At 42.2% G+C, this 11419-nt stretch overlaps 1 long non-coding RNA gene across 1 annotated transcript; it reads left to right on the top strand.

The window, feature by feature from the left end:
* Positions 1-1079: 1079 nt before the first annotated feature.
* Positions 1080-11282, top strand: LOC106570102 (uncharacterized). The gene is made up of 3 exons (XR_006758859.1): positions 1080-1546; positions 7732-7896; positions 10631-11282. It is a non-coding gene; the product is annotated as an uncharacterized lncRNA (long non-coding RNA).
* The last annotated feature ends 137 nt before the right edge of the window (positions 11283-11419 follow it).

Below are 11419 nucleotides of genomic sequence, written 5' to 3'. Positions count from 1 at the left end.
GTACCCACTGTATATAGCCTCGCTATTGTTATGTTATTGTGTTACTTTTTATTATTTTAAATTTTTTACTTTAGTTTATTTGGTAAATATTTTCTTAACTCTTCTTTAACTGCACTGTTGGTTAAGGGCTTGTAAGTAAGCATTTCATGGTAAGGTCTACACTTGTTGTATTTGCACACGTGACAAATAAAGTTTGATTTGATGCTAAAATTGTCTTTTGGGCACTAGAGTCCTCTATACATCTCTATGGGTTAACCCACTTGATGGGAATTGTGAAGTCGCTCATATAGCAAGAATCGCTACACTGCCCCCTCTGAACGCACCTTCCAGCTTTTGGACTTCTCCGCCTCTTCACACGTCCCGGCCGTGCGTTTCTGTGGTCTAAAGGCCTCCCACTTCTGACATTAATGCCTCCTGTGATGCGCCAGGAGGCTTGGACCAGCCTGCACGCCAACGATAGGCTGGAGTAAGTCTAAACCACACCCAGCCTCTACTCTGATAGTTCCCGCACAGAGCGGGCCTATCTCTGTCAGAGTATTAAAGAAGAACTTTGTGCTTAAACAGTGAGTTCTCTGTCTGCCCTGCTGGTGTTTCAGTGAGCCCGTATATATGAACATCATATTTACCATTCAAGAGTTTGCATTAATTAAAATACATAGACGATATAAACTGTGTGGTAATCATTTTATTCCAATACCAGATTCGAATTAACGCAACCCAACAAAAGGCAAACACCATCGCGCTAATAGGGTTAACTCACTCGGTGGGAATTGTAAAAATGACTCATATAGTGATGATCACTACAAAATATGTTATCTTTGCTGTTAATAAATGGGCAAAAAAGACCCAAGTACGTTTTGTAAAGCATTTACAAACATTTGCAATCCCACTTGACATTGGTAAACAGGCATGTCCGCCACTGTTATTTCTTTTACAGCAGTCATTTCCTATGTAAAATATAAATTTAACTGAGGCCACTTTAACATGGTTTATTAGGCTACACATGCTCTGACTATTGTAGTCCTTTTTTACCCCCGCCCCATTATATTGCAGTGTACCAGCAGAGACCGAAATCCCGAAATCCCTGAATCGTGGCACGGTGTCCAAGGTTGATGCGATTCGGTAAAGGTGGGTGGGTTAAATCTGGGCGGGGAGTAGCCTATCAAGCGCATAATCTGGCAAACAATCTGAACGGTGTGTGCATTTTCATGATCGGATTATCGTTTAGACCTAAATTTAATTTCGTTACAAATTTAATTTCTCTCTTCCATTTGGATTGATTGCTCTATTACGTTGTATAATGTAGGCTATAGCCTTACGTGCGTGCGTCCACTTCCAATTTTATTGCGCAAAACATATGCCATATTAAAGCAAGGCCTTCTCCATTTAAATAAGGTGATCATCCAGGAGTTATGAATATCTATTTTGCAATATTTGCCTTCATGGCACCTGTAGTTATTGTTATGATAACGGTAGGGGTATCATGTGTAATTCATCGAAGGAGGCACAGTCGGATTGAACGCTCACTTCAATGATGGACGCTCTGGTTCGTGAGTAGCCTGTGTCTGTGATCGTGTCAGTGTGTGATTTGTCTGTGTTTACACGTTTTGTTGTTTTCCCGTTGTAGTTATAGCCTATGACATTTTATAGGCTAATGATGATGCATGCAGACAAATGTTCCCTTCACCCCTCCTTGTGGCGGGCAGAAATACCCCCCCCCCCCGCAGAAATACCCCCCTTCAGTGTCTATCCTCTCCGGGAGCATCGCTCCGATTACCATGGAAGAAACCTTCCTATCATGGCGGCTAGATTCCAGGTGAAGGTAAGAAATGCGCTGTTCTGGAAAACCAAGCCGGTAACAGACAGACATCGCATTGCACAGCAATTTGCGCTGTAATAGGCTATTTGGACAAATTGTTTGTGAGTACCAGTGGATTGTGGAGTATCCTGCCTGCACTCTAAAAAAAACCATTGTTTTTATGGTGATTAACTGTCTGCCAGTAAATTAGGGGAGACCAGGGTTGTTTGTAACATAGGATAGTTGTAACGCTCTCAATATCTCCAATCAGGAACAAGCTAGAATTATGTGACTGGCTGTGCACATGCTCAGTTTAGTCCTCAACCCTCATGTGAAGAAGCAAGGACCTGTGATAGACAGCAGATTTCATTGACAAGAATATGATTTTGAGGTAAGAAATACTTTTTTTAACCAAAATTGTTTATGCGATGGCATTACCTGCTTTGTAGTTAGATTCACCAAACTTGTATCAGGTTTATAACCAGTGTGTGTAGATTTATTTCATGTAAGATAACAATGCAAGGGTCAGGGTTAGTTGTAACAAGCCTTCGGAGGTATGGGTTCAGTGCTGGGAATGCAAATTATGGGCCTGTCAGGCCAAATAGTGTCCGCCCCCCGCGTCGCAATAGGATTTGTTGTGATTGTCTAACAAGTTGGAAGACAAGGGTTGCTGAAATACTAGTCTAAGTAAATTTGCTCTGTTTTCTTTCTCTCTGTTTCTCCCTCTCTCTCTCTGTCTTTCACTCTCTTCCCACCTCTCTCTCCCTCTCTCACTTTCATCCTTTCTCACTTTCTTCCTCTCTCTCTGGTTCTGTCTGTCTGTCTGTCTGTCTGTCTGTCTGTCTCTCTCTCTGTCTAGCGAAGAAACCTAGTTAAGGGCAGTTGGACCTACTATAATTGCTCACACCTATCCATTTGATTGATCAAGGTTAACTTATAGCTAGATACCTCAATATGACAGACATATAACTAAATGTATACAGTGAGGGGGGAAAAAGTATTTGATCCCCTGCTGATTTTGTAGGTTTGCCCACTGACAAAGAAATGATCAGTCTATCATTTTAATGGTCAGTTAATCTGAACAGTGAGAGACAGAATAAAAAAATAAAAATAAAAACGCATGTCAAAAATGTTATAAATTGATTTGCATTTTAATGAGGGAAATAAGTATTTGACCCCTCTGCAAAACATGACTTAGTACATGGTGGCAAAACCCTTGTTGGCAATCACAGAGGTCAGACGTTTCTTGTAGTTGGCCACCAGGTTTGCACACATCTCAGGAGGGATTTTGTCCCACTCCTCTTTGCAGATCTTCTCCAAGTCATTAAGGTTTCGAGGCTGACGTTTGGCAACTCGAACCTTCAGCTCCCTCCACAGATTTTCTATGGGATTAAGGTCTGGAGACTGGCTAGGCCACTCCAGGACCTTAATGTGCTTCTTCTTGAGCCACTCCTTTGTTGCCTTGGCCATGTGTTTTGGTTCATTGTCATGCTGGAATACCCATCCACAACCCATTTTCAATGCCCTGGCTGAGGGAAGGAGGTTCTCACCCAAGATTTGACAGTACATGGCCCTGTTCATCGTCCCTTTGATGCGGTGAAGTTGTCCTGTCCTCTTAGCAGAAAAACACCCCCAAAGCATGTTTCCACCTCCATGTTTGACGGTGGGGATGGTGTTCTTGGGGTCATAGGCAGCATTCCTCCTCCTCCAAACACGGCGAGTTGAGTTGATGCCAAAGAGCTCCATTTTGGTCTCATCTGACCACAACACTTTCACCCAGTTGTCCTCTGAATCATTCAGATGTTCATTGGCAAACTTCAGATGGGCATGTATATGTATTCTTGAGCAGGGGGACCTTGCGGGCGCTGCAGGATTTCAGTTTTCTTGGTGACTATGGTCCCAGCTGCCTTGATCATTGACAAGATCCTCCCGTGTAGTTCTGGGCTGATTTCTCATCGTTCTCATGATCATTGCAACTCCACAAGGTGAGGTCTTGCATGGAGCCCCAGGCCGAGGGAGATTGACAGTTCTTTTGTGTTTCTTCCATTTGCCAATAATCGCACCAACTGTTGTCACCTTCTCACCAAGCTGCTTGGCGATGGTCTTGTAGCCCATTCCAGCCTTGTGTAGGTCTACAATCTTGTCCCTGACATCCTTGGAGAGCTCTTTGGTCTTGGCCATGGTGGAGAGTTTGGAATCTGATTGATTGCTTCTGTGGACAGATGTCTTTTATACAGGTAACAAGATGAGATTAGGAGCACTCCCTTTAAGAGTGTGCTCCTAATCTCAGCTCGTTACCTGTATAAAAGACACCTGGGAGCCAGAAATCTTTCTGATTGAGAGGGGGTCAAATACTTATTTCCCTCATTAAAATGCAAATCAATTTATAACATTTTTGACACGCGTTTTTCTGGATTTTTTTGTTGTTATTCTGTCTCTCACTGTTCAAATAAACCTACCATTAAAATTATAGATTGATCATTTCTTTGTCAGTGGGCAAATGTACAAAATCAGCAGGGGATTAAATACTTTTTCCCCCCACTGTAGTTAGCAACATGTAGATGACCAACTAGATGGCTAAGTGTTGAAAAACGGTTGTTCAGTAAATCCTTCCAGTGATCTAATTGAAGTTAAGTATTAAACTTTACCCTGTGAATTTCTCTGCCCTACGAATGTTGCGACTCTTGTCAAGATTGGAAAGATGAAACAAAATCTCCTCGAGGGATGCCATTAAAGTGCAAGCTACATACAAACAGAAAGCTACAATAACAGTTAGCTAGCTATCGTTAGCTAAATAAAACTGTCTGGCTAGCTAGCTGACTAGGCAGGCTGATGTACAGTGCATTCGTAACATATTCAGACCCCTTCCCTTTTTCCACATTTTGTTACGTTACAGCCTTATTCTAAAATGGATTAAATAAAAAATGTCCCACATCACTTTACACACAATACCCCACGATGACAAAGTGGAAACAGGTTTTTAGACATTTTTGCTAATTTATTGCAAATAAAAAACAAATACCTTATTTACATAAGTATTCAGACCCTTTTCTATGAGACTCTAATTGAGCTCAGTGCATCCTGTTTCCATTGATCATCCTTGAGATGTTTCTACAACTTGATTGGAGTCCACCTGTGGTAAATTCAATTGATGGGACATGATTTGGAAAGGCACACATGTCTATATAAGGTCCCCAGTTGAAAGTGCATGTCAGAGCAAAAACCAAGCCATGAGGTCGAAGGAATTGTCCGTAGAACTCAGAGACAGGATTGTGTCGAAGGCACAGATCTGGGGAAGGGTAATTTCTGCATCATTAAAGGTCCCCAAGAACACAGTGGCCTCCATCATTCTTAAATGGAAAAAGTTTGGAACCATCAAGATTCTTCCTAGAGCTGGTTGCCCAGCCAATCTGGGTAATCGGGGGAGAAGGGCCTTGGTCAGGGAGGTGACCAAAAACCTGATGGTCACTGGCAGAGCTCCAGAGTTCCTCTGTGGAGATGAGAGAACCTTCCAGAAGGACAACCATCTCTGCAGTACTCCACCAATCAGGCCTTTATGGTAGAGTGGCCAGACGGAAGCCACTCCTCAGTAAAAGGCACATGGCAGCCTGCTTGGTGTTTGCCAAAAGGCACCTAATGGACTCTTAGACCATGAGAAAGAATATTCCAAGATTGAACTCTTTGGCCTGAATTCCAAGAGTCACTTCTGGAGGAATCCTTGCACCATCCCTATGGTGAAGCATGGTGGTTGCAGCATCATCTTGTGGGGATGTTTTCAGCGGCAGGGACTGGGAGACTAGTCATGATTGAGCGAAAGATGAACAGAGCAAAGTACAGAGAAGTCCTTGATGAAAACCTGCTCCAGAGTGCACAGAACCTAAGACTGGGGCGAAGGTTCATCTTCCAACTGGACAATGCAGGAGTGGTTTCGGGACAAGTCTCTGAATGTCCTTGAGTGGCCCAGCCAGAGCTCGGACTTGAACCCGATCGAACATCTCTGGAGAGACCTGAAAATAGCTGTGCAGTGACGCTCCCCATCCAACTTGACAGAGCTTGAGAGGATCTGAAGAGAAGAATGGGAGAAACTCCCCAAATACAGGTGTGCCAAGCTTGTAGCATCATCATACCCAAGTACTCAGTAAAGGGTCTGGATACTTAAATGTAATATTTCATAAAAAAAAAAAAATCGAAATTAAAAACAAATTTCGGAATTGGCATTATGGGGTATTGTGTTTAGATTGATGATTTCAAAAAATGTTTAAATCCATTTTAGAATAAGGCTGTAACGTAACAAAATGTGGAAAAAGCCAAGAGGTCTGAATACTTTCCGAATGCACTGTAAATACGTAGCTAGCAAAGTCAATCTAAAATCAATCTTAGAACAGCTTCAATTATTTCTTCCTATTTGACAATATTATCTTATATAAAGACAAATATCAAAGAAAGAGTTTTAACCCTTTTCAGTATTTTCGGTCTTCTGAAGCAGGAGGTAGTCAGCAGGTATTCACCGTAAAAACAACGTCCTTGTAGAGCGATTCTGAGGTGATATATTTGCGCTGACCGAGCGAGCACTTATGAGGTGAAATAGATCTAGAACGTCGTCCCTCTTCCGTGACGCTACAAGGTAAAATAGAGCGAAGCAACCAACATAGCAAAGGACACTTTGTTTCATTACGTAGGCCAGTCAGAATTTTGCAAGTTCAAGCAACAGCCCTATCAATGGAACCTAGAGGTCATTGAATCCCATTGTGACGCAGGGGGTAGGGACACTTTTTGGCATGACAGGTCCCACCAAGCCTGTACCCCAGGAATACCATACCACTGTCACAACTGTGACTCTGATTCAGTGAACATGTCCAAGATTCAGTCATACACACACAAACACCGCTCTCTCTCACACACACTCACACACCACCCCTCTGTCTCTCTCAAACTCAGTCACTCACACACACAAACACAAGCGGCACTCACACCACAAACATTCAGCTGTTTTGTTCAGTTGTTTAGTTGTCAGATGTTTTTGTTTAGTTGAGAAGGGACAGTTAATGGAGTGTACATTTTTTAAATTATTTTATTATTTCTGCCACACAAAAACATATGTTAAACATGGCAATGTTGTTCTCATGTTCTGAATAAAGGCTTTCAATCTTTTGTTTCATGTCATGATTTATGCAATTTTTCAAACTGTTACGTTTCACCCCCAAGCCCTGTTACAACTGACCTGGGAGGTGGTGTAAATTGTAATTTCACTCCTTGTATTTGAGGAAAAAGTCACACCTTGTCAGTTTGATTTAGAGAAATAACACCTATATCAATTTGTAGCAGACAGATGTAAGTTGTTTGTATCAAATTTTGAATTTAGTACCTCAAACAATCTCTGAGAAATTGACAAAAATGCAAAAAGTGTTACAGCCATCCCTGGTCTTCCCTACATACCATTTTTATTAATTTTATTTTTTACAATGTGGCTATTCCTTTTTTAATCTGCTGATTAGACTGAAGAACAAAATAGTACATTGATCAATAGGGTAGAATGCAGGAAATAAATACTTTTAAAACACTTTTGAGAAATGCACATTATTCTTCTGTTAATGTTTTTTTCCTTAACGTGTACTATTCATATCTGTTTAGTTCTATACCTACACACGCTACTTTGTCATAAAAATACTTAGAATGTCTCAAACATGAACATTAATTTACTGTTCATGCATTCACAAGAGTTCAAATGTCAGTTACTTGTGTGATATCATCGGTCTGAGTAAACGTATCAATTTACCATGCATATTCTGCATGTGGTAAACGCCTACTTACAGTACTGTATGTAGTTTCACTTACTTACTGACTTAGTCCTCTTTATTTCGATGCAAAACATAAGGCATTCCACATGTAAGCTGCTTGCCTAGTAGCCTACTTATAATAGTTTCCACCCCCAGGATCACCATCAGTCTCAGACACCATGGCACAGCCCACACCCCTGGAAGCCTCCCTGGGAGCTCTCATTATGGCCTTCCACAAGCATGCTGGCAGTGGAGATGCCAAGACCCTCAGCAAGAAAGCTAACCAACCTTATCAAGGCAGAGCTGTCCAACATCGCTGTGGTGAGTCATTGCAACACCTCGGACCAGTTTCCCGGACACAGATTAGGCCTATAGTCCTGGACTAAAAAGCACTTTCAATTAAGATTATCAATTGAGCATGCTTTTTTTAAAAGATGGAATCCGCAGTGAGGACACGGTCGGCCCAACCGCTGTTATATTTTTTGCTTTGTTGACAAAGCATTGGTGAGGAGCGTCGTGCAATGTGGTAAAAAGGAAATGCAGTATGTATTGTGCTGTTCTATAGCGCGTGCAAGGATATCCGATTGAAAAGTATAAATTGTTTGCAGTAATGTTTTTGTTCTAATATCGCAAACGGTCGTGCCAGTTTTAAAGTGCAGTACTAGGCGTAATCTCTGTCTGGGAAACTAGTCCTTCATAAACCAGCAAATGCTATTCTAATGCTATTTTTTATTTTTATTTATTTTTATTTCACCTTTATTTAACCAGGTAGGCTAGTTGAGAACAAGTTCTAATTTGCAACTGCGACCTGGCCAAGATAAAGCATAGCAATTCGACACATGCAACAACACAAGAGTTACACATGGAATAAACAAAACATACAGTCAATAATAGAGTAGAACAAAAGAAAACAAAATGTCTATATACAGTGAGTGCAAATTAGGTAAGTTAAGGCAATAAATAGGCCACGGTGGTGAAGTAATTACAATATAGCAAGTAAACACTGGAATGGTAGATGTGCAGAAGATGAATGTGCAAGTAGAGATACTGGGGTGCAAAGGAGCAAGATAAATAAATACAGTATGGGGATGAGGTAGGTAGATAGATGGGCTGTTTACAGATGGGCTATGTACAGGTGCAGTGATCTGTGAGCTAGTGAGGGAGATATGAGTCTCCAGCTTCAGAGATTTTTGCAGTTCGTTCCAGTCATTGGCAGCAGAGAACTTAAGGAAAGACGACCAAAGGAGGAATTGGCTTTGGGGGTGACCAGTGAGATATACCTGCTGGAGCGCGTGCTACGAGTGGGTGCTGCTATGGTGACCAGTGAGCTGAGATAAGGCGGGGCTTTACCTAGCAAAGACTTGTAGATAACCTGTAGCCAGTGGGTTTGGCGACGAGTATGAAGCGAGGGCCAACCAACGAGTGCGTACAGGTTGCAATGGTGGGTAGTGTATGGGGCTTTGGTGCCAAAACGGATGACACTGTGATAGACTGCATCCAGTTTGTTGAGTAGAGTGTTGGAGGCTATTTTATAGATGACATCACCGAAGTCGAGGATCGGTAGGATGGTCAGTTTTACGAGGGTATGTTTGGCAGCATGAGTGAAGGATGCTTTGTTGCGATATAGGAAGCCGATTGTAGATTTAATTTTGGATCGGAGATGCTTAATGTGAGTCTGGAAGGAAAGTTTACAGTCTAACCAGACACCCAGGTATTTGTAGTTGTACACGTATTCTAAGTCAGAGCCGTCCAGAGTAGTGATGCTGGACGGGCGAGCAGGTGCGGGCAGTGATCGATTGAATAGCATGCATTTAGTTCTACTTGCGTTTAAGAGCAGTTGGAGGCCACGGAAGGAGAGTTGTATGGCATTGAAGCTCGTCTGGAGGTTAGTTAACACAGTGTCCAAAGAGGGGCCAGAAGTATACAGAATGGTGTCGTCTGCGTAAAGGTGGATCAGAGAATCACCAGCAGCAAGAGCAACATCATTGATGTATACAGAGAAAAGTCGGCCCGAGAATTGAACCCTGTGGCACACCCATAGAGACTGCCAGAGGTCCGGACAACAGGCCCTCCGATTTGACACACTGAACTCTATCAGAGAAGTAGTTGGTAAACCAGGCGAGGCAATCATTTGAGAAACCAAGGCTGTCGAGTCTGCCAATAAGAATGTGGTGATTGACAGAGTCGAAAGCCTTGGCCAGGTCGATGAATACGGCTGCACAGTTATGTCTCTTATCGATGGCGGTTATGATGTCGTTTAGGACCTTGAGCGTGGCTGAGGTGCACCCATGACCAGCTCTGAAACCAGATTGCATAGCGGAGAAGGTACGGTGTGATTCGATATGGTCGGTAATCTGTTTGTTAACTTGGCTTTCGAAGACCTTAGAAAGACAGGGTAGGATAGATATCGGTCTGTAGCAGTTTGGGTCTAGAGTGTCACCCCCTTTGAAGAGGAGGATGACCGTGGCAGCTTTACAATCTAGTAATAGGGGTTGCAATAATTTCGGCAGATCATTTCGGCATATCATTTAGAAAGAGAGGGTCCAGATTGTCTAGCCCAGCTGATTTGTATGGGTTCAGATTTTGCAGCTCTTTCAGAACATCAGTTATCTGGATTTGGGTGAAGGAGAAATGGTGGGGGCTTTGGTGGGTTGCTGTGGAGGGTGCTGGGCAGTTGACCGGGGTAGGGGTAGCCAGGTGGAAAGCATGGCCAGCCGTAGAGAAATGTTTATTGAAATTCTCAATTATAGTGGATTTATCGGTGATTTATCGGTTATTGTTATGTGTTGTGATTTTAATAAAACATTAACATGAAATATAGTTTAATTGAGATTGACTGATTAAAATGCCTGGAGTCTCATTCATTTAGTAGCCTACTAATGACAGCAAAGTATAGATATCCTAATGTATTGTCTTCCTTGTGATCCAATCCCTTCCCTTCACGTTCTCTTGACATGTGTGAAGTGTCAGCCATTCAGTGCGATTGACAACAAAATAATGATATCCTAATGTGTTGTGTCTTCCTTGTGATCTTATATTACGTTGTCATGAGCAGAAGGGTGGTCCTGAAGGGGATGACCTGATGACGATGCTGGACCAGGACGGCGCTCTGAACTTCATGGAGTACCTTACCCTGATTGTATCCCTTGCCTGCATGTGCAACTGCGTCCTGGAAGGGAAAATGTTTTTGCATTTCATGAAAAGACCTGCCTGCTTCCATCTGCTTTCTACAGTGTATTGCATTAGGCCTACATGTCACACTAATGTCTCATATCTCATTGAGTAAATTGGGTAAATGCCCTCCTCCCTGTGTCCACACGCATGCAAGCACGCCAGCACGCACACATAGACACAAAGGTTTGCATAACTGCAATAATTATGAGACTGATCCTCAAATACATGCACCCACATGGATTCTTTGTCAGAAAGTAGCATGGCGCTTGCAACGACAGGCTAGTGGGTTTGATTCCTGGGAACACCCGTTGTAAAATTTAGGCACGCATGACTAAATCGCTTTGGATAAAAGCCTCTGCTAAATGGCGTATATTGTTAGATTATATTATTATATTAAGATCTCAAGAAGGCTGCTAAACAGAGCATAGCATGTGAGATAGTAAACAGGGTGTGTAGGCTATGTGTAGGCCTAAGTATTTACCGTGATATGTTTTATCTTTGCTGCTAATAAATGGGCAAAATACCCAACCAAAGATCCACGTTTGGAAAGCGGTTTGTTTTGCACACGTTTATAAACATTTGCAATCCCGCCTGTGCTATAGACTCTAGTGTACTTTTTAGTCTGTTTATAAAGCTGTAGCAATTTTTTAAGTAAAATAAAAATTAAAAA

Source organism: Salmo salar, chromosome ssa14 (genome assembly GCF_905237065.1).
Source record: "Salmo salar chromosome ssa14, Ssal_v3.1, whole genome shotgun sequence".
Lineage (NCBI taxonomy): Eukaryota > Metazoa > Chordata > Actinopteri > Salmoniformes > Salmonidae > Salmo > Salmo salar.
The sequence above is the reverse complement of the archived record's forward strand: the minus strand, read 5'-3'. Positions and strand labels throughout refer to the sequence as shown.